This window comes from Mauremys mutica, chromosome 10 (genome assembly GCF_020497125.1).
Source record: "Mauremys mutica isolate MM-2020 ecotype Southern chromosome 10, ASM2049712v1, whole genome shotgun sequence".
In the NCBI taxonomy this organism is placed as follows: Eukaryota; Metazoa; Chordata; order Testudines; family Geoemydidae; genus Mauremys; species Mauremys mutica.
The window spans coordinates 52,546,610-52,571,179 of NC_059081.1; the positions used below are offsets into that span (position 1 = coordinate 52,546,610).

A 24,570-nucleotide genomic window follows, 5' to 3' on the forward strand; every position below is an offset into this window, starting at 1 on the left:
TACCAGCTTCTAACCAATCAGATTTATGGCCAGTCGTCCACACTGTTTAGGACGGCAAGTATTTTGCTCTAACCTGTTTATTTGAACTCTTGAAACAATGTCTAAGCTCTTTGGGGCAGGGACCGTCTTTCTGTTGTGTGTTTGTACAGTGCCTAACACATGAGGGTCCTGGTCCATGACAGGCTGCTGCTGTAATACAAATTATAAATAATGTCTTCTGACTATGAGGAACTCAGCATAAAATTCACATTATGAAGACAATTAAAAACTATTATGACTCAATTATATGATGATCTTCTGGATGTGCTGGATTCAAAATGGCATCTTTCCTTCTAAAGTGGGATGTAAAGTTGCTGCAGAGCTTGGCCAAAGGTTGAGATACGACCACTTCAGCAGATGCTTATCAGTTCTCATGTCATACTGCAGGTATGTAGTACATTTGCCAATCAAGCCTAATAATCTTGGACCTGATTCTGTGAGGTACTGAGCCCCCTCAATTTGTATTGACATCATTACAAGTTGAAGGGCTCAGTATCTCACAGGAGGCCATCAGCTCCCAAATGTGGTGGGCTGCTTTGTATTAAATTGGGCAGAAACAAGATTAGGGCCAGATTCTGCCTCCAGTTACACCACTGAATGCAAGGGTGTACAATGAAGGCTGAATATGGCTTCCAGTGGTTTGGCTTGAGATCTAGATCACAAATTCAGTCTTCCTTTCTTTTTCTTCAATTAGATGTCATGTCTGTACCAGGAAAAGAGGTGGAAAGAATGCTCAGATATCTTAAGTCACTTTGCAATGTTTCTTTGGAAACATGCAATTTCCTTACCACAGAGAATGAAAATCCTTGATTCTTTTGTTGAAAACTTTATAATAAAATCTTATTTGACGTGCATTGTTCTCTAAGCTGGTGATGACTGCTGCTTATGCTACCTAAAAGGATCAAAAGAAATGTACAATACCTATTAGCCTTACATAAATAGTATTCCTGATCTCAGCGACACTCTTAGATGTTGGGGAGGGGAGGAACCATTATTTATATATTTATTTTCTGGGCCCTTTCAGCTTCCTTTCTTCCTGTCACACTGAAACAGGGCATATACCTCTTCTAATAGAGGGCACAGGGCATTTGTGACCAACTTTAATTTCGTTCCCATCATCCTTTCTTTTTGTACAATGGATTAACCAAAGCTTGGCCCTCAACGATCAGTGAACATTTAGAGAATACGAAGGGCAACAGAATTCAAGGGGAAACAAATGCTATATAGGGTCAACTCTTGAGAGGCACCTACAGAATTTATACAACACTGCATCACTCATTATGTTAAATATCTACCTTGTTCAAGAAACATTGTAAAATCTTGTATGACACCACAAGGATTCAAACACCTTTTAAATAACCACAGTAGGCAACAATAGTAGGCTGAGTGTTACTTTTTGGATCAAAGTTTTTAAAATGACCTCTAACTTAGCACCTGCAATTTTGTGGGTGCAATTACTTGTGGGCACAAACCACAGAATGTACATGTCTCTCTGAGATTTATAGACAGACTGATGTCTGAATTCCGTAATTTGTATCTATTGTTGATTGTGTCTGCAAAATGTCACCTTCCATTGATTTCACCCCCAATACTGAACCTACAAGTGATTGCACATACAAAACTGCAGCCAGAAAATCAGAGACAAATTTGGCTTTATAACTGTAGACTTAAAACAGAGGCAATATATTCTAAATACAATCGATTAATGATTTAGTACAGGAAAACAATCAGCAAAACTTTGCCAAGGGACTGATTTAATAGCTACATTATTGACATTAAAACAAACTAAGAACATTGTAAAAAGTTATGAGGAGAAACTACAACAGCCTTCCTGGAACATTAACTTGACAATAAAACGCCCCCTATAGCCTTTTTGTGAAATATGCAATTGCAATTAAAATAGTTTGCAAAATCTACTTTTACTGATGGTCAATTTTACTTTACCACTAAAATATTACCTGCCCATCAGGCAAATAATTTCAGCCACCTTCTTGCTCTGTAAAAAGCAGATTATACATTTCCTAAGGAGATTTTTCTCTCAGGTCAACAGTATATCAGTAGGATGTTACTTTGAAGCAAACTGTCAGGTGCAGGGAGAGCTTGGCAAAAGCCAAAGGAGGTATTAAAATAATTTTAAAATAGTAATAAATGAGGGCAGCAAGAAAAATGCAAAGTTGGTTACAGCTATGTAAGGCTGCCTGTAACTGAGATATTCTTGTAAAAAATAATTTTGTTTCTCTAGAGAAGATGGAAACACTTATATTCTTTACCCTCACTGCTTCTGCTGCTTCTTTTTTTAAAGTCTCTCTTAGGTACTTATATGCTTCCATTATCAGAGTATCACCATCTTTGCTGTACTTATTTTCATTACACCCCAAGAAATAGAGAAGTGCTATTATCTCCATTTTACGGAGAGATTAAGTGACTTGCTGAAGGTCACACGGAAAGTCTATGGCAGAGCACAGAATCTTTTTATTTTTAATTATTTTTACACTCTTGATGTACTCCAAGGCAGCAGTCGGGGTGGAGAATCGTGAAAAAGAGGAGGACTGAAGAGATAGCTGCAGCAGAGTTGGCTCTATGAAAAAAGAATGAAAACACTGCCACTCTTTGATCTCTGTGCTGTTCCCAATGCAGCACTTTACTCTAGTACCAGAGCTAACCAATGTTGGCATGAGGTACAAAATTTTAGGGCCTATCAGCATTCGTTAGGCTGTTCAAGCCCAAATGGATAGCGTGCTTAGCCAGGCTGTGAGTCAGCCATTTTGTCTTACATGATGTCTTCCGTGTTCTTATTTTATGTATTGCAGGCTTCTTTCCTCAGTGACCCAAGCTATCCTCACTACCAGCTGCAACCCTTCTTGGAACTCTACAACAATACTGCACATTCCCTGCTCTGAACAAAACCTTCCTCAGTGCTGGATCTGGGATATCCACACTTTGTAGAAATAGCCAGTAGAGGAGAGGTTTGATGGTTTTAGTAAGTGTTTTTAGGTAGGCCCTGACTTCTGCTGCAGGCCCTAACATGCACCATGTATGCTTGGCAAATCCATACTACTTAATGTACACGGTACTACATTGTAATGTACTGACTATGGCTCTGGTGCAACTCCATTTGCAATCATTGCTTGTAGTGGAAGTTGGATTGGGACCACTACCACGAGTGGCAACTATATTAGTTCTCCTTTAGCTCAGTGTTAGAGACCTGTGGTTTTGGAACTGAAGGATCAGGGTTTTAGTCTCGGCTGGTTTGTGTGGAGTTTGTACAGCACACGACTCAGTCAGCGGCACATGGCTTAATTACAGTATGTTCTGACATTCTCTGAATGTCAGTGGATGAGTCATTTACACCACCACTGGCAGGACTGAGCTATGCGGACAAACCCCTTTATTTCTAAATATTTTATCAATAGAATATAATGAAAACTACAATGAGGTAACCAGAGATTGTTCTTTAACTAACTGCCGGCTTTAATAAAAACCTCACTCCCCCAGCAAACCCTCACAGCACTGCTCCAGCCATCAGTCTCCCACTGCAGCCTCAGCCCCACCACTATTCAGTCACCACCAAACACCTTCCCATCAGACCTCCAGTACTCTATAGTGTGCCCAGCAATCACTTCCCACTCAGGCCCCCACCATAGTCACCAGCAACTGAACACTCTCCCACTCACACCACTATTGTGCCCCAGCTCACTTCTCCTTCCCCCCCCACACCATCGCCAGGAGTCACTCAGATTGTTTTACAATGGATCCTAACAGCAGCAGCAATACTGAAGTAAAAAAGGAAATTATATGAAACTTCTGAATTTTTGGGTGACTAAATACACTTGCTTCATTGTGCGCAGAAAAATAGTCTTTGCTTGAACATTACAGCTGAATTCAGTATCCCATTTTCGAAGAAAACATCCAACGTCACATGAAAAGTCATTTACCAGCTGTGTCACTGCATTTTATTTTTCCACACAGCTCACTAGACAGTTTCTGCAGAAGCATCTACGTATCTCATTTTATCTTACACTCTCCTTTTAGTCGTTTTGTTTATTACACTACCTTCTGTCACAGCAGTATGTAAATTAGTTATTTTGCTAATGCACTGAATAGCAAATTCTCTCCTCTCTTGCTCTCTAGAGTGCTCCATGGTCAAATCCTCTTTCTACAACCATTTTTGGGGTAATTCATCTGCTCACGCAGCTTCAGCTACCAAGTTTATGGAGATGAGTTGTACAATTCCTTCTCCATTCCTGACCTGGTTCCCTCAAATCCCATATCTTGGCCTATCTCTGGAATCAGCCCCATGAAGTTTCATTGTCAGTTTAAGCTTAACATGGCCAAAAGAGCACTTATCTTTCATATCAAGCCTTTCCCATTCTCTGTTACTGTAGACAACACCATAATCCCCCCTCTACCAATTCAGGTCCATAATTTTGGTGTCATCATAAACTTCATTCTCAAACTTGCCTCACACATCCAGAACATCTTGAAATCTTCCCACTTCTTCCTCCATAGCACTTGTAAATTCCAGACTGTTTTTCTGTCCACTCTATTTAGGCCTTCCAGATCTCTCACTGTGGTAACTGCAGCATCCTCTATAACACATTATAGCCTGCATAACATCCACACATTACCGCCCCCCCCCCCTGCCACACACACACCAATCTTTGCAATTCAGGAATTAAAATAATCTTTCTTGTGCATTGCTCTCATCCCCTGTAATGGCATGCTAAACTGCATTATAAAGTTCAGTCTCTAGGTGATGCTGTATATAAAATACCTTATTTAAGCTAATCTCAGCCATACCTTGCAGTGCATTAAAGGATCTTATGATGAACTCATCTGGTGTATACAGGCAAGCTCTGTAGCCAGTCGAGATCTGGTACCAGAACATGACATCCCCTCTCTGAATTCTCCCAATTGCCTCAGGTTAGAGCTTTTTGACCTCACTTTCAAAGCCTTTCATAACTTTGACACTCTCTACTTATTTTCTTTTATCTTTGACTATGTGATTTCCCAACCCTTTGCTTTGCTGGTAATGATAGCCTTGACTAATTGTCCACCTCTCCCACAACCAGTTTTGTGCTTTCTTCCACACTGCCCCTCATTTGTGGGATGCCCACCATAAAGTCACGATCACTTTCTTCCCAATCTTTACCCAAGAGTCATTCCTACCCTGATGCCTACAACAAATTAAATAGTTCTGTATGGCTTTGGAAGAGGACCAGTTGAGGTTAGCAACTATTGTAATTTAAGAATCCCAGGACTACTGGAAGTTAGTTTGGAGCACAAGCTGTTAGTGTGTGTGGAGTACAGTGCTGGAGTTCTGCCTGAACAACATTATCCTTTGTGTGTTTGCCTGGACTTACCCAAAAAAGATACTTATCCTCTCCCCACATTGTTTGTCCCTTGTCTTCTTAGGTTGCAAGTTCTTTGAGTCAGGAACTTTCTCACTGTACTTGGATGTGTCAAGATATTGCATACCATATATAATGTGCACACTACTATACTGCTGCTCCTAGAAAACGATACCAAGTCACACTAAATTACATCTTACCCCTATGTATGATCAACTTACACTTGATATTGTATTACCATTTACATCATGGCAGAATTTATTTAATCCTCCTTTTCCTTGTCTGGGCTACTGTATTATCCATGAGCAAAAAAATGTTAAGCAAAGGTTTTATTAAAATTCAGTTTTAAATTGGTATAATCTATTTTAACATACAAGTACGCAAATGTTAACAAGGTGATAAATCGTGCAAAAGCAAGGAGATTTAGAGTTAATTTTGGTCAGATCCTCTAAGCTATTTTGGTGCCTTGCTCCTGGTGAAAGCAAATGGAGTTAGGGCACCTGAATACTTTGAGGGTGTAGGCCTCCCGCCTTAACTGAGACCTTTTCAATTACAAAAGAAAAGAAAAATCTAGATAACAGTATGAGTTAAGCAGGCAGCCAGAAGTGTCATCGTTAAATTTGCATTGTCTGACTTCTGTCAGTTTATGTAACAGCTTAATGTTATTTCAATCTAGATGTTTGTATGTGTGAAAGAAAGAACAAACTTGTGTTTCTTTTTTATCAATCAGATGATTATGAATCAGAAACTGGAATAATAATAAGACAGCTATTTCCAAAGGGTATTATGTACCCGATAGATCTGAAAGCAGGGCCGGCTCCAGACCCCAGCGCGCCAAGCAGGCGCGTGGGGCAGCATTTTGCCGGCAGGGCGGCATTTGGCTCCGGCGTACCTTCCGCAGGCATACCTGCGGGAGGTCCACCGGAGCCCCGGGATGAGCGGACCTGCCGCAGGCATGACTGCGGCGGGTGCGCTGGTCCCGCGGCTCGGACGGACCTCCCGCAGGCATGCCTGCGATTGCTCCACCGGAGCCGCAAACCAACGCACCCGCCGCAGACGCTTCTGCCCCGGCTGCGGGACCGGGGAAGGGCGGCGAGCGCGCCGCCCTACTTGGGGCGGTGTAATTTCTAGAGCCGCCCCTGTCTGAAAGGCTCCCGTGAATCTGTTCTAATCCATAGGTAATAATATGTACACATTTGTTAAAATATGCATAACAATTCCAGCCTATACAGAAATAGTATATTCCAATCTACCTAAATATAATATGCAATTTTAGTAAAACTAATGAAGAAAGAAATGTAATCAAAAATACAATTTTAGTAAGTTATGTCAGTAAATATGTATTTACACTTTACAGAAAATAAATGCAATATTAACATAACGCACTAAAATATTGTTGAATAGTTTGTCATATAAATTGTAGTTAGGATGGTTTCAGTTCAGTATGTGAGGGAACATAGGAGTTGAACTGGATGGAATTCATATTATTCCATCCTTTGATAGATGTAAATTCCTGTTATGGGGACTAATCTTTCAGTCCTTCCATACACCAAATCCCCAGTGACAAGAATGAAAGTTTTGTCTGAGTTAGGTGTGCAGTATTGGGCCATAGTGGCATTTTTAGGGTGTGTGTTTGTTTCCCATCCTGTTTCCTATTGCTAATGACTACATTTACCTTTAACTTCAGCTCTAAAGAATAAAGCTCTGTAAGTGTCTACACATATTGTAGCCAGGCCCCTGGGCTGAGTGTTCTAAAATTGGTATAAATTGATCCGTGTGTTGCACAGGTCACCTCTGTGATGTGCTACAAAGAGTCTCAGATACTATGAAACCTTAGTCTGCTTCATGTCAAAGAAATATGCTGTTCCAAAGAGTAATCCTTACTTGAACCCCCCTGTTTATCCACAATACAATTAAAGCAGCTAAGCCTGGGCTTTTTAGAGAGTCAGTGAATAATGACAAGTCCCTGAGATGCTAGGATTGAGTGATTTTATGATGTGGGCTCTACACTGCATCTCTGAACTCTTTCAGATTTAACCTCTCTGCTGCTGGAGCACTTCTAATCCTTAAATATGCCCTCTAGGTCCTGTACATTTGTCCAGCAGTAATTTGAGGCCATATTATCATGGTTATCTATAGTTAAGCCCCTTAAAAGGAAATGCTGATAAAAAGTGGTTTTTAATTATGTTGAAAACCTATTAGAAATTCTGAGTAAATGCTTGATTAGGCATTGTGTTCCTTTGTCTTCATTACTTACAAAGACAACCAATATCCTGTCTAGAGTACTTTAGTCCCGGGAGGACTGTCCCTAACTCTTGCTTGTATCAGCACATGACACATCTTGGAAAGGTACTGCTGAGGATAAAATTAAATACTGGGGCTGTAAAAGGGTTTTAGCTCTTGCTAATGAGTACATTTATTTTTTGCAGTGACAGCACTAAAACTAGTGTTTTTAAATAACATTAAAACACCCATAATTTTTATAGACTTTGAATAGCAAAGACATCAGGCACCAAAAATTGACAGTACAGGGAATGACTGGCAGGCTGTTCTTTTACAACTCATCTGTTGCCAGCTTTTTTCAAGGTTGTGCCACCGATCAAAACTTACAGGTCCTGCTAACGTTTCTTATGGAGCTAGAACCACCTGTATAAGGGCTTGAGCCATCTCCTAGTGAAGACAATGAAGAGACTTCCATTGCCATTAGTGGGCTCTGGATCAGGCCCTGATGGCCCAGTTGAAAATTATTAAGTATGGGCCTAAATCTGTCCCTATTCAGCAAAGTGCTTAAGCGTATGCTTGACTCCCATTTACTTCCAAAAAGAAGCACATGCTTAAGCACTTTGCTGAACTGAGGCCTAAATGCATTTTCTTCTCCCCAGTCACACAAAGGTCAAGGTTTAACACAAATGCTTATTGAGGGAAACAACGGGTACAGAGAAGCTGAGAAAATATCATGAGGTCACTCTTTGTAAATTAGGAAATGTATGGCTAATTTTCTTCCTAAACCCATTCCATTACTTCCTCTCTCCTCTATTTTCAATGTTTATTCTTCAGACCTACAGTATGGTGTGTGGAAAAATGAGGTACACCAAGTCTATAGCTGGGAGCAAACACTTAAACCAAATTTCTTTGTAAAATTATTTAGGTTTTAATTACTGAAGCATTAACAAGTTTCAAAACAAGTTGCATTTGGAGTTTAAAAAGACATTGGCAAAGCTAAGAAAAGGTTTCAATGGATTTTAATATCCTGTTGGGAAAACATTAAACCCTGGGCATAAATGCTGTGAATGGAGGCAGCTGAATAGCCTTGCCAATGTTAAAGATTTTTATTACATGCCTAAGTGTGTAACTGCACAATACAAAATGGCAGCTTCCTAGGAGCCAGTGCAGTGACCCAGTGTTAGGTAAATATTATGGGGTCTGGTTGTGCCCCTGAGAGCTTTACAGGGATGGGACCCTCAGTGCATAGATTGCCTACACAGGAAGAGTGCCTTTATAGCAGCATTCCTCTTCTCCCACATCCTGTAGAAAGTTTCCCACCAGCCAGGGGATCCTCATGGGTGGAGCGAGCAGGCAGAGTGCTAACAACACAGGACAGTTTCCATCCTCTCACTCCACTCCACAGTCAACAAAGCTCATGGAGCCAAGTCAGAAGCTATACTAATTTTCCACGTCTCCCACCTCCTAAAGAAGAGAATGTCCATTAAGGAAAGTCCTGGGAGCTGCCAGTGGTTGTGGAAGCCCTGACAGCCTAGCTCCAATAAGGCTAGCAGGGAGTGTGAAATTGCACTGGGAATATAGATCTGGTACAGAGGCAGATGCCGCTGGCCCCTGCTGATACCCTGGACTTAGGGGCTGTTCCATTGGGGGCAAATCATAATCTTCTCCAGATAGAACAATTCAGGTAACATTTCCCCCCCATTAGCCTGCTCCCATTGTTCCTCCCCACCCCCATCCCCAAGGAAAGCACGATCAGGCCTATGTGTTCTAGAAGGACTACTTCACTCTTATGCAGATCAAACACAAATAAATATTGCCTACTACAAAACTATTAACAGGGCCTAGTCCTTTGTTGGAAGCCACCAAAAATCAATTTAAATTGGAGCGCTTACATACATAGGTGTGCTGTCCCCTTGCTATGTGACTCCAGGAATCACATGACAGAATTGGACACCACAGGAAGGTACAACAGAATCTCTGCTGAAGTGTATTGCTTTGGGCATTAGCAATTCTTGTAATCCCAGAAGGCACAATATACCAGCAGTGCAGAAAAACTGCTAGCAAGAGATTATACTTTCCCACACCTGTAGCCTCAAATATTGGCTGAAGTGTCTACTCTGCAGTTTCTGTTCTGGCCAGTTGTGGTAAACAGCTAGTCCCAGGAAGTGGTTACATGGGAGCTACCTCTTTTATTTATTTATACATATATATACACACACATTCACACACACACACCTCCCTCTACCCCGATATAACGTTGTCCTTGGGAGCCAAAAAATCTTACCGTGTTATAGGTGAAACCGCGTTATATCGAACTTGCTTTGATCCGCCGAAGTGCGCAGCCCCGCCCCTCCGCTTTACCGCATTATATCCGAATTCATATTATATTGGGTCGCGTTATATCGGGGTAGAGGTGTATATATGCATTATGTATATAAAAGCATAAAAATGATCACAATGTGTATAGGATATGTATATAGCCCGAGACCCAATTTGTCCTAGTCTCAGATCACATTTAACAGAAAAAAGGAAAACCCCCAAAGATGCAAAACTCAACGGCTGTCATGCAGTCAAAAAGGAGAAAATTCATATTTACAGCAGACACTCCACTCTTAATTCATACCATTGTGAAAAACCTCCAGAATAGCATCATGCAATATTTAATTACTGTTCCCTTTTATAAAAAAAATCATTTCTACATTCTTGATGATGCATATATACTTTAGACTGCCAAGATTAGTTTCTTTTACAGAAAAAGAAAACATAATAGAACCCTCTAAGCTTCAAATGGTACAACATACAAATCATAATTAGTTTATATAATCATGTCCCCTTCAGAAGACTACCTACTTTTTATTATGCAAATGAAGTCTGGGTGAAAGATTTTCAAACCTTGCTCCCTGCAAAGGAAATGAACAGCCACTTGGCTAAACCACAAAGAAAAATGATTCTATTATCCTATTTTGTACAGACAAACAAGCATAGATCATCTCCTCTGGGGACTGAATACATGCCTATGATATGTTTGCCCTGAAGACTGCTTCAACATAGTTCTTGCAAACAGCTGGTCCCAGGAAGTAGTTAAATTGCAGTTATGTCTCTATGAATGAAATGGTATAATATTTACAAACAGCAAGTACTTTTTATTATATAGACATTTTCTTCTCCTGCAAAGCCCTAGAGGTCAGAGTATCAGACTTGCAAAATTAAGCAAACTAAAACACCATTAACATTTTATTGACTTAGATAATTCTGCTATAACTGTGAGAAAGCTGGAACAAAATTTTTTCGAGTATTCACACAAATATAAAAAAGAATTTGCTTCAGATGTGCTTGTGCCCCTTTTGCGTTTGCTTTCCACTGATGTAATGAAGTTTTCTTTGCATGAATTCTCATGGTAAATAAAATGTTACGCATTACTGTTACAGTATTTGCAACAGAGGTGGTATATGTTATATGGGAACATACCCTGCTTGATATGGCCCTGGAGACTGATTTTCCCAACTCCTGAGTCATGACAAATCAAATGAGGCAGGCAAAGATCTGATCACCTTTGAAATTAGGATTGCATGCAGGAATTTATGCTTTGTGAATGGAGGAGAAACCCCTGATTCTAAAGACACATGACCCTTCTTGTCCTCAATACAGAACATGGGCTAGTTAAGGGGAAGATTTTAAAACCTCCTCTTTCTTAACTACAATATGAATCCTCAGACAGGTTTGACTATAAACAATACCTACAGAAACTGGCTTCTCTGAGAGTCTCCACCCCGGGCAAAACACGGAGCTTAACCCATACAATCGCCTTAATAACCATGTAGGTGCAGATACTGTCTCTGGTTATGGCTCATTACAACAACTTGTACCACCCCCTGCTGCCTAGTAACCCTCCATTGTCCTACAGCTGCAGAGGAGTTAGTTGCCCACCTTCTTTAAGTGGTCTCCTACAACATGTGTAACCCCTCACACTTAATGTGTCCCACCTTGTATTTAGCTTGGACACTCTATAGTTTCCTCCTCCAGACCTGAAAAAGAGCTCTGTGAAATTTGAAAGATCATCCTTTCCACCAACCAAAGTTGGTCCAATAAGAGAGATTACCTCACCCACCTTGTTTCTCTCGTATCCTAGGAACAACCCAGCTACAATAACACTGCAAATAATGATATTTAATGTAAGGGACAGACACTTCCAAGGCAGTACTTGTGGGGTGATAGCAGGAAACCTGACATCACCCTTGTTAAAAGGCTTCCATTAGGAGGGACTGCACAGCATTTCAGGTATTCAGAAATAGCTGAATCATCATGGAGATATCATAATTGTCATGATGGACCAAATCATGAATGGCTTTTATGTGGGAGCACATTTAAAAGGATGTGTAATGATTGCATATAAAGACTCATTTCCCTTGTGCACCCCACAGAAAGGGCCCATCATACCTTGCCAACTGAGTACACATGAAATTGAAACCAATAAAGCAGGTGACTAGGGAATCCTTCAGTGCTATTTCTACACAGACTCCTTTTAGTGTGGAGTCATACTTTAAACTGGTGAAAACAAATTAATCCCAAGTCTCTTCTTTTAAAATTATGTGCTCAGAGAATTCCAAGGGCACTTGCTCAGAATCAGCCTCAAAGATCTCCAATTAATCTATACAAAGAAAAGAATAAATATGAAATGGAATTGGTCAGCCTTTGGAATTGACACAATAAATTAAGTTTAGTAAGAGCTCTGTGATTTGACCTGTTAGAGAAAATATTTGTATTGATCTCCTTATCAGGAGCAAATCATCAGCTAGGACTAACATTAATTATACTTTTCTTCACTAGCAATTATTTATAGCCTCCTTCAGTGGTCATTTTCCCCCATCTGTGTGGAGAAACTTATTTGTCTCTATGACTGGGTCAGAGCAGCCTGAAAAGATGATAATGTCATACAATCTCTAGGGAGAAAAGTTTATGGCAAAGCCAGTAGAGATGACACATTATATCTGCTCTTTATTTGTCTGTATTATTTTATTAGAGAAGACTTTTCTAATCACATCAGCATTTGGAAAACTCCCAATTGTTCAGTATTTGACATGTTCTAGTTCTTACAGAAGCTAGATATACAGTACCTTAAGAATGATAATATTAAATATGTGTTAATTAATAAAGTGAAGCTCAAAGAAATAAATTGATAGACGAAACTTCTAGGTAATTCAGAAATGACAGTAGATGCAGTTTTAAATCTATACACAGTACTTTTGCTTGAACTGTGGTGGAGCTGCCATTTATAAATGTAATCTTGGTATTGCTATGAATCACCCAGTCTAGTAACTCAACACATACAAACATACAAACATAAATGGGAGGAGAGCACACACAGATAGATGGCAGTCTAGTTCTTGGTGGATTTGTAAGATGAAATTCACCCCTATGCATATATATATTATTCATTCTGCTCACATGAGAACAAACATCTCTCAGTCATATTTAAAATGCAAAACACCATTCCATATTTGTAAATTACACTGTGTGCTACAGAATTGTTGGTATTCATTTAACAGAAAGAGGAAAATTATGCCAACATCACCCCCTATTTTTAACATTTGGAATTCAGATCTGTTTCTAAGATGCTCTTGTTGTTTTCACACAAAATCTACAAACCCTCATCTCCTCATGTAATTAAATTAGGTGTGTTCTGTAATGAAGAGAGATGGGTGAAATAGTTAAGGTAAATTAAGAAATTCCTGTACCCATGACTCAAAACTCAAACGGATCCTGAATCAGACGTTTTGGAGGTGTGAAAAAGCTTAACTTCCCCATAAATTATTTTTAATTTGTGCACTCTTCACCTCTTCACTTTCAAGTCCTCACCAAAACCAGATTCGGAAGAGCTCAAATGCCAAGATAAAGATTAAGTGTCTGTTCTCATAGTATTTCCCACCTAGCAGGTGTGAAGAGATATCTTAGTATCAGAGACTTTCTAAACTTGTTAAATCTGAAGATCCAGAATTTCAGATGCTTTATGCAAATAACCCATTGCCCTAATTTATATATTTGACCATGATAGTCCTCATTTACATAAATGGCAGAAGGTAACTGGGCACAACACACCAGAGTCTAGAACCCACCACTCACTCTCTAACTTTATCCATCTCTTTCTCACTCTCTCTCACCACCTGAATCATTAGCTCTCTGGGATCTTGCAAGAGAAGGAGACCAAAGGAGTGACTTGAAAATGGAGAGGAAGCAGCTGGTGCCCAGAGAGGGCACCTGGACATTACTTGTATCGGAATCGTAGCTTGAGCAAATTGTAACAAATCCGGATCAAAATTTTACATACGATACAAAATAAATAAATGAAATATTTGTTTTCTTTCTTATGAAACATGAAACCAGTGTGCTATGTGGTGTGAATGTTGGGAAGTTAAAGATTTCATGGGGCGTTTAATGTCTCCTGTCCAAGAAATAGGGAATGAATCCAGATGTCCTGGTCAACTTGGGTAATTCAACCTTCACTTAAAATTGCCCCCTACAGTTGAAGGTTAATTGCATCCTATCTCCTCACAAAGCACTGTAATTATGGTTTGCCATGCCTCCTGCTCCACAGAGAACAACCTCCTTTGTCCTCTTATCCCCCACCCCACACAGCACAGCATTCCCTGCTACCTAACTGATCCACTTGAATTTACCGAGGTGCCATGACCCATTCTCACCATCTTGCTCCCTGCAGGTCTCTGGCTCTTTCTTATTGTAGAGACCACACGGAGGCTACTCTCTCCATACCCTTTTCCTCTGTGGATCTCTAAGGGCACACACTCTGTTGCACAGGCTCACTTTTGCAACTGCCTGTGCAGAAAATCCAAAGGGCTCTATGAGAATGTGCTCAAAAGTCAGAGTGTCCTGGGGAAACAGAGAATGCTTAACAGATCTGACTCTTTTCATAAGGCTTCCATCCCAATTTTGCAGATTCAGGGGGTCCAGACTCTGAATCCTACGTATTAATTCAACACCGCTGCTTTGAACAGCGGTTCCCAAACTTTTTCTAAGGTGACCCACCAACTGCATTTTGCTTCTTTTGCAACCCATTCAGGATCCAGGAAGGGGCCCAAAGTCAAAGGCCAGCAATATTCTCCTCCCCGCACCAAGGGGGCACCGACCACTCGCAGCAGCTCCCTATGCATTGGCACTGTTACCATAATCCTGGCCCAGTGCAGAGGGGAGGTGCTGGGAGGAGACAGGACGCAGAGCAAGCTGGTCCCACACTCATCCCACAGTGGTGACTCCTGTCCTGCTGGACTGGGACCAGCTCCCCACCCAGGCATTATGACCTGGCACATGGGTCGCAGTGCTATTCAGGTTTGGTCCTGAGTGGCACCATGACCCCAAGAGCTAGGACACAACGCCCAGAGTAGGGAGCTGGGTCCAGCCCTGCAGGACAGGAGAATCCACTGTTGATGAGAGTAGAATGGGTTCCCTCTCCAACCCCCATCCCCACGGCTGCCTCTCCATGCCAGCCACACAATCCAGCTATAGTCTTCTGTTTGGGAAAAACTAGCTTAGTAGATAATTAAAGATATCTACATTTTTAAGAATATCTTTTCTAACATGTCAGATGTGCCTGTCACTTGTTTTTTTGCATAGATTTATTCTTTGTTTAGGATAAATCTGACTCACCACCGCTTGATAAGCAGGCCTCAGTGCTGTGTGATGTTGTTTCTGCAGAAAAACAAATACACACACACATTCAGCCCCCTTTCAATATGTTGAAAAGGACACTGCATCACCCCCTCCTTGTTTAATTTCCAGCTCCTACACAAAACAAGAACAAATTATATAATCTTCCAGCTGCCTTTTCATTTACAACAAACTTCCAAGTATTCTTACAATTGCAGCTCCTATTTAGAAATAGAAATACCTCACGGTGGTATTCTACTTTATTGAATAAAGTGGTCATTCCATTAGAAACCAAGACCCTTCACTGATGTATACAACCAATTTAAAAAAAAAAGAGAATCAAACAAAACAGCAACCAATGCTCAGCTGCTATCCCAACCATGCTTTTTAAGCAGGGTATGAAATACTCTTCTATTCCAAAAGTTTTGTGCAACATCTCACTCCTCAGTAATTATTTACCAGTCCCATCTACAGACAGTTTAAGCTCCTAAATTGTCCTACCCATTATACATTTTGGGCTAGATTCAGAAAGGAACGTAAGCATGGTGACAACAGGCATTGCCACACCTAACTTTTATGTGTCTAGAAAAATCACTGGAATTCACAAACCTAGGTTAGGCACTGTATACAATGAATGCAGAGAAATGGGCACCTCTGAATGGGATTCACAAAAGCCAGTGTGCTAGACAGCTTCCCACCTAAACTAGTCCATGGGAGATGCCAGGTTGGGAAGGGTGTGCTAAGCCTCACCCTTCTCTCAGAGATAGGCAGCAAAATCTGGTTCACAGGGAGTCACCTCTCTGAGCTTGGAATTCTCATTGCATACCCTTTATTGGAATTAGGCATCTATGCCATTTTGTCAAGAAGCCGAAGCGGGACAGGGGAGAGGGCAAAGAAGACTTCATAGCTTTTAGTCCTGTGTTTAGGGTACTCACTTGAGTTAATTAAAGAGTCACTGGAGCAAGGAGACTGGATCCTGGGTCTCTTACACGAGTGCTCTAAAAAGCCAGGTATGCAGTTATTCTCATGTGCATTCTCTCTCTCTCTTGCCTGCTGATTCTTCCATTATTTAGTCTACTCTAGAATGGCTTCAACAGGAGATATGAAGGGAGCTACACATCAAAATATTCTATAGCCTACTGTTCAGGCCACTCACCTGAGAAGTGGAAGATTCCAATTCAAATCCTCTCTCTCCCTTAGGCAGAGGAGGGACTTGAACCAGGGGCCCCCTGGTGAGTATTCTGACCACTGGGCTAAAAGTGATGAGGGAGGTCCTCCACCACTCTCACTCATTGACTGTATTGTGCAAGCTCATCTATAAGGGCCCAATCCTGCTAGGCAACTCAGAGCATCTTTACTGGTCAGGCCTTGCAGGCAATTTAAGTAGGCAAATGCCTATCTTTCTGCAGTTTATGAATTTCTCTGGGGCTTATGTGTCCAGATGCCTGGCATGGAGCTGCAGTGTACATCTCACATGACCCAGCCATCTCAGCTGATACTCCCTCTTTTCCATGATGGGGGCTACATGCATCCTGGCTCATACCATTTCATTAATATTAGCTCTCATCTTACCCAGCATCCACATGAACATTTTCATTTCAGCAATATGAAATAGCTGTTCTCGTCTTTTCCTCATTGGCCACCATTCTGACCCGATGTCATAGCTGGCCCAATCATGATCTCATGTGGTTTCCTCTTATTTATTTGGCTTGTTCTTATCTCAGAAAAATTCCCTTGATTTACACCAAGTGCTCTTTTTCACTGCATCCACATTCCCATTATGACTGAACTGAGGTATTTAAATTGTTGCACATACTTAAACTCTGTACTGTCTAGTTGTGCTGGCTTCTCATTGTCCCTCTCAGTGAAGCAATGCATGTATTCCATCTTTTGTCAGCTGATTCATAAGCCATTTTTGTTTAATGCAGCCTTCCATAGCTCTAGGTCCCTTTTCAGTCCATATTTCTCTTCATGGCACAACATGTCATTAAGAGAGCATGCTTTTCACTAATCTCCTGCATCAAGGTGTTCATTACAGTCACAAATAGGGATGAGCTTAATGATCCTTGATGTAAACCTACCATCAACAGTAGCTCACTGTAGCCTCAGCTGTTTCTCACTACTGTGGTGCTACACCCATGCATGTCCATGATTATCTGATCACGTCTCCAGCATATTGTGCTACCAAGGCACACCATAATTATTCTCTAGGAACTCTGTCAAACCTTCTTTACAGCCACACACACACACACACACACACACACAGCAAATTCCTTATACTTCTCCTGCATTTCTTGTGCTGCAAACACTGAATCCATTGTTGACCTTCCTGGAATAAACCTGAATTAATTGTCACTTCCTTGATGCTCCAGCTCGTTTGAAAGTCTTTTCTTGATCATTCTTTTCAAACATCATCAGGTGACATTAAAATGATGGGTCAGTAATTACATTCTTGTCATCTCCTTTATGCTTAAAGATATGGACCACTGTGCTCTTGAACCACTTGTTGGGAATTTTTCCAGTACAGAGAATTAAGAATTCCATCCTACATTCATCATCTTTTGGGCTGTCTGAGTCTCCACCAAGGTGATGTCTTGCGAGGTTGCTTGTACATACTCCCCTCAATGATTCCTTTGCATTCTTTTCATTAAGCAGTTTCTCATAAATCTGCAGACACGTCCTGATTTCACTGTATTTCACCAGGACACTTCTGATTTCATCTTTGACACACATCACAGGTCCCAAGTCCTATTTTGTCTCACCTTGGGTAATCTGTTTAGGAGTGCTGGTGCAATTTGTATAGTAGGGGTGCTGAGAGCCATTGAACCAAACTGTAAATCCTGTATATGATGGAAACCACTTCAAACCAGGGGGTGTAGAAGCACCCCTAGCACCTATAACTTCCCCACATTCTTACTTTCTGCCAACCACTTAAATCTTTTCTTATTCTTTACTGCCTTCTGCACATCACTGGACCACCACCACATCTCCTTTCCTTGAAATTTTTCTCCTTTTGTTTGGCCACAAGCAGCTTGTATTCTTTCTGTAATGTGTTGGATATTTCCCCCCAAATCTCTCTGCTATCATCATGGTTGGTTTGGTCATCCGTAAATCTCAGACTGACTTCCCTATCTGTGAGCCTCCCCACTTTATCTTTTGTTTTACAGCTGGCCTTTTGTCCCAACTAGCCTTTTTCCACACAAACTGGAAAACAGAGACCCTTCTCCTAGGAAGACTGCCTACCACAGCTAATGAGCCCCATCTGCCTGGAGCAATATGGGTACAAGATGCCAGACACCCACTTTTCACACTCCTCTTACCCCCTTTCAGTTAATAAAACCTCCACCACAAAAAAAAGCAAGTGGTCGGAGTTTAGCTGTCAGAGGCTATATGTTATGCTGCCCACTTGAGGCCTTTTCTAGGAAATGAGAGCTTATCCTCAAGCACACTTTGACTGTGACAGCTCTAGGAGACACATCTCTTTAGGAGAGAACTTGAACTAAAACCCAAAATACAAAAATCTCCTGAACTCTTATAAGTTTTATCTGGAGCCAAACTCTGCTGCTGACCCATATGAATGCTCCTGAGGTTTGTAAAAATGTGGATCTTGATCAAGATGTGAACATTGCTGCTTAGATCCCTCCCTAAATGAACTAGTCAACTAGTCCCCTACACCTGGAAAAAATACACTCCTTCCCCAGAATACAGGAGAGGGTCCACATTTTCCACCTTTTCCTGTTGGCCTCACAGTGCAGGCAATGTAACACTGATTGGTGGCTGTGTACAGAAAGCAGACAGACAACTGAATTAATACTTAATTCATAAGGCTGGTCATAAAGAACTCAAGGGACTCGTCTGATGTTTTGTTATAGAAAGCAGCAATCGAATATGAGATATCTGTTCAGTCCATGATGTCTTTCGCTTAAAGAGCTGGATGAAAGCTGTACATAAGTAATACACTTGCTGAGGCTGCTTACCAGTATCATTTGTACATAAATAGAAAATTACTATTATTTTTACTTCAGTGGCTCTGACTCAGCAGGTGGTAGGGCTTAGTGATGTTAAATGTCCAAGTATTAGGTGGTTCAGGAGACTGACAACAGGATAAAGAGCCTTTAAACTCTAAGACTCTGCTATGAAATCAAGTGAAAGAGTTACCAAAAGTTGCTATCATTTGATAGTTACTTAAATGAAATGAAATGGTAGCGTCAATTGAAGGATCCATACTTATAACTAAAACCACAAGTTTTCCCTTTGTTGACAATCTGACATTGTTGTCCTCTTTTGAACCTGGAAGGAGACACGATATTTTAACAGTGTGAGGAAGCCTGGCCTGCCATTGCCTGTGCTGTACTTGTTCAATGGATGAAGAACCTCTCTACCCTCCAGGGCTGTCCATGCAGCCCTGCATTAACTTAATGTAGGTGATCTAATTATTGGGATAGTTACAGCCAGGTTATAATGGGTTATGATGATGCTTATTGTATGCATATGTTGTTTTAGTTTAATAACAATTTCATGTTAGGAAACTATGCAGAAAGCAACACAATAGCTCCAGATAAGCAGCCTCCTGGTCCTGAAACACTATACTATTAGCTGGGAAGATGCTACTTCCAGGCTTCAGCCAAACTTACAAGACTTGTTTTGCCAAGTGTGGATTGAAAAAGTCAAAAGGCACTAAACAGATAAAAGGCACTTCCTAGAAGCAGTTCTCAAGGGCCTGTTTGTGGGGAACAGACTGACAGACAGATTGGAGGGTCTGAAGAAGCAAAACCTGCCTGTCTCACTATCACATGATGGTAGGGCTTAGGGTAAAATGGATGTGTGTGTAACCCTTTTATTGGTTTAAATCCTCTATTTTATGTTATACTTTGTTTAAGAAAGCTGTCCGGTCACAGCATTAATCACTGGTCACAAGTTTCCAAAGGGAAGACTTGCAGGTGCTGAATCCATTCAGACCTACAGTGTAAACACAGTTAATATGCAGAGTGCTGTAATCCAGAGGCTTGGTCTAAGAGTGGTAGAATCATAGGATTCCACCTAAGAAGAGGTGAAGGCAGAAGACCTAACATGAGAAGGGGTGCACACAGTGAGACCAGAAGAGGGGACAGAGATTCAGTTAGCCTTGTAACTGTGACATTCCTGTTGAAACATTGTTAATCATTTAAAATACTTTTTTCAGAACAGCTGTTAAGAGCAAAATAGCTCAAACAATGCGATCAATAAATAAATGATGATGTACTTCTTCCTTGTAGCTGAGTGATCTGAAGTAATAACTGAAAGCTATCTACTTGAGCCTGAGTTTTGCTTATTTCATTAAAATTTAAACCTTATTAGATTGAACCAGTCTGGGTTTATAACCTGTCAGCAAGACAAAAGGACTTTGACATATTTCTCTTTTCAACATGTTATTGGGATTTACATTTCACACTACCCAATTAGCTGTATTAAAATGATTTAGCACATCATATATGGGAAAAGTTATTAATAATAATAATAGCAGTGAAAGCAATACAGAATTAAGGACATCATGAAGAAAATGAGTCAGGAAACCAAGAAGGCTACATATGAAGTAGTTTAAAAGGGGAAAACATTCTCTTTTTGTTCTTGCCTACTTGATCATTACACTAAGTAACAATAAGTCAATGACAGGACTCTTCACTTTAAGAGTCCACTCAAATAAAAAGCCACCTGGAAATAGTTTAAGTTTATACTTTTATTGTACTCTAAACACAATGCATTGTTGGAGTTGACAGCTTTTCACAGTTGTTCAGAGGAATACCATTTATATTCATAATTTTTCCTGCCAGTATGATTTTCTGACAAAACATAGCTCTTGGAATCAGTGTTTTAAATAGAGCTGGGCAGGAAGCAGTATTTCCAAACTACAAATAATGTCTGATGTATCAAAAAAGATTTTCCTTCACAAATCAGAATGAAAAATTGAAATCTCAATTTTTCATGAACTGAAAATATGCAAAAAAATTAGTTCAGGTCAATCAAAAGGTTTCTAAACAAAAAGTCATTTCAAATCCAAAAACCAGAACTTAATTTTTAAAAAGAGTGTCAAAATGAAACATTTCAACAATTTTGAATTTTTAAAATCAATTTTTAGTCAACAAAATTGTCGAAAACTAATCTTTTCCTGAAAAAAGGTTTGATTTTGACGAAGCAGCATTTTCCAGCTAGGTCTAGTTTTAAGTAAAGAGTGGATGAGTTTGCAAAAGGGGGTATGAAAAGTAAAAACTGAAGCACAACTATATTGCAGAATTAAATTTAAATTTAAGTATGGGTGTAAATCTGCACCTGCATTGCTGATTGAGTTCAGCAGACTTATGCTAATTTATACCGGCTAAGAATTAGGCATTCTATGTTTAATTTCTATTGGTACAAAACAAATCAACATTATTAGATTTTACTTATTAAAATGTGTAATATTAATAAATCTTTAAACTTTGGGTTTTTGTTTCCCTATAACCTCTAACATAAGTATTAATGATTCCTTGTATTTGCTTCAAGCTTAATACTAAAAAAAAAAATTGTATATTTATTTAGAAAAAGAAGCCAACATTGCTGGAAGTTAAATGTAATGATAATTAGTTATAATCATTTCATTTGTCAGACATTTTAAATCTACATATACATAGTTTTATGTTTTGTCTTTTCATAAATTAAATATTTGAGGAAAACTGACAGGATACAGCCTAAAATCTAGGTCCAAGGGTTAAAATAGCATATACACAGGGAAACCCCAAAGGAATAAACATTTCCTAAAACCTAATAAGGGAGCTATAAATAAGACCATAAACCTATCATCTACAGTTAAAATGTTACTGCTTGTTGTACATCATTTTGTTCTTAAGTGTCTGTTGCTGGGCTAGAGTTTCTAAAATTAACATTGTGATAGCCTACCTAGGAACCAAAATGAATACCAAGAAATACTTTTGAACTTGTTATTTTTAATGCCAACATATGTTTGTTATTTTTACACTATATTTCTGTTCCATGAAAATATTTTATCAGGGAAAAAAATTAAACAGATTTTAAGTGTGAAAATATTCAGGCAAAGATGTTCAGTCTTCAGTGAAACAACTGAAATTATTAACAAACAGTGAGACATGTAGCAGTTTTACAGCATTTTTGTGCATCATTTTGTTTATGGTTGTTATGATCAGTATCACTGAAAAGAGAAAAAAATTGCGCCCGGCCATCGCTTATTGATTATACATCCAATAATAATACAAATAAGGGATGAAAGTGAATGTGTTTAATTGGCTGTAACAATACAGCATTTTATATAGAAAAATTAAATTGTATTTACAATATGTTGAATTATGAGAATAATGGCTGACTATAATATTATCTTAAGAAAAATTTGCCCGTGAATATATGCACTTATTGGGGTCTGATTCTCCATTCTATTGCACTGATATAATACAAATGTGCACACCCACTGACTTCAATAGAGTTACACCAGCATAAAACTGATGTAAGGAGTAGAGAATCAGACCCAATGACTTTTGATGTCCTATAAATTCTATTCTCCTATGCAGTAGTCTCTTCTATATGTAAAATCAGAAACATATGCCCTGATGCTCAGTAGGTTAAGAGGAAGGTGAGGGGGTATGAGGGAAATCTATGACAGGAAAAGAATAAGAGTAGATGAAAATATGGGTATGTCTACACTACGGGATTATTCCAATTTTACATAAACCGATTTAGTAAAAAAGATTGTATAAAGTCGAGTGCACGCGGCCACACTAAGCACATTAATTCGGTGGTGTGCATCCACGGTCCGAGGCTAGCATCGATTTCTGGAGTGTTGCACTGTGGGTAGCTATTCCGTAGCTATCCCATAGTTCCTGCAGTCTCCCCCGCCTCTTGGAATTCTGGGTTGAGATCCCAGTGCCTGATGGGGCAAAAATCATTGTCGCGGGTGGTTCTGGGTAAATGTCGTTAGTCACTCCTTCCTCTGGGAAAGCAACAGCAGACAATCATTTCACGCCCTTTTCCCCTGGATTGCCCTGGCAGACGCCATAGCATGGCAACTGTGGAGCCTGTTTTGCCTTTTGTCACTGTCACCATATGTGTACTAGATGCCGCTGACAGAGGCGATTCAGCAGCGCTACACAGCAGCATTCATTTGCTTTGCATGATAGCAGAGATGGTTATCAGCCGTTCTGTACCATCTGCTTCCATTGTAAATTGAAAATGAGATGATGGTTACCAGTCCTTCTGTACTGTACTCTCTGCTGCTGTCATGGGTGCCCCTGGCTGAGGTCGGCCGGGGGCGCAAAAGACAAAAATGGGAATGACTCCCCGAGTCAATCCCTCCTTTTTGGTATTTAAAAATAGAATCAGTCCTGCCTAGAATATGGGGCAAGTGTACTAGAGAACCAGTGTATCAGAGAACCAGAGAGCACAGCCGCTCCGTGTCAGATCCTGCAGAAATGATGAGCTGCATGCCATTCACAGGGGGTCCCCCTGCAACAACCCCACCTGTTGATTCCCTCCTCCCCCAGCCTTCCTGGGCTACTGTTGCAGTGTCCCCCCATTTGTGTGATGAAGTAATAAAGAATGCAGGAATAAGAAATAGTGACTTGTTAGTGAGATAAAATGAGGGGAAGGCAGCCTCCAGCTGCTATGATAGTCCAGACAGGACATTAAGCAGTGTGGGGGAGAGGAGCCCAGCATGCCACTGCTATGATAGTCCAGGCAGTACAGAATCTTTTCTTTACACATGAAGGGCGGGGGCTGATGGAGCTCAGCCCCCTGTTGCTAAGATGAAGACGGTTACCAGCCTTCTGTACCATCTACTGGGAATGACCAGGAGGCCAGCCAGGAGCACTCATGGGCTGAAGATGAGGATGGATACCAGTCCTTCTGTACTGTACCATCTGCCACAAGGCTGATGATGACGATGGATATCAGTCATATTGTACCATCAGCCACCAAGGAGGGGGGGCAAGGATGCTGCAGTTTACTGCTGCAGCATCGCGTCTACCAGCAGCATTCAGTAGAGATAGGGTGACATTTAAAAGAGTCAAGAGATGATTTTTTTCCCTTTACCTTCTGGGAGTGGGGTGGGGGGTAAATTGACGAGCTATGCCCTGAACCACCGCGGACAATGTGTTTGACCCTACAGGCATTGGGAGCTCAGCCAAGAATGCAAATGCTTTTCGGAGACTGCAGGAACTGTGGGATAGCTGGAGTCCTCAGTCCCCGCTCCCTCGCTCCATGAGTGTCCATTTGATTCTTTCGCTTTCCGTTAACGCTTGTCACGCAGCAGTGTGCTGAG

At 40.5% G+C, this 24,570-nt stretch overlaps 1 long non-coding RNA gene across 1 annotated transcript in view; it reads right to left on the minus strand.

The window, feature by feature from the left end:
- Positions 1 to 311: 311 nt before the first annotated feature.
- The window catches only part of LOC123378855, a 39,754-nt gene continuing 15,495 nt past the window's right edge, over positions 312 to 24,570 (minus strand). Inside the window, exons 2-3 of the long non-coding RNA XR_006582766.1 lie at positions 828 to 931; positions 312 to 742 (exon numbers count right to left, since the gene is read on the minus strand). This is a non-coding gene — a long non-coding RNA (uncharacterized LOC123378855). The remainder of the gene's footprint in view (positions 743 to 827; positions 932 to 24,570) is intronic.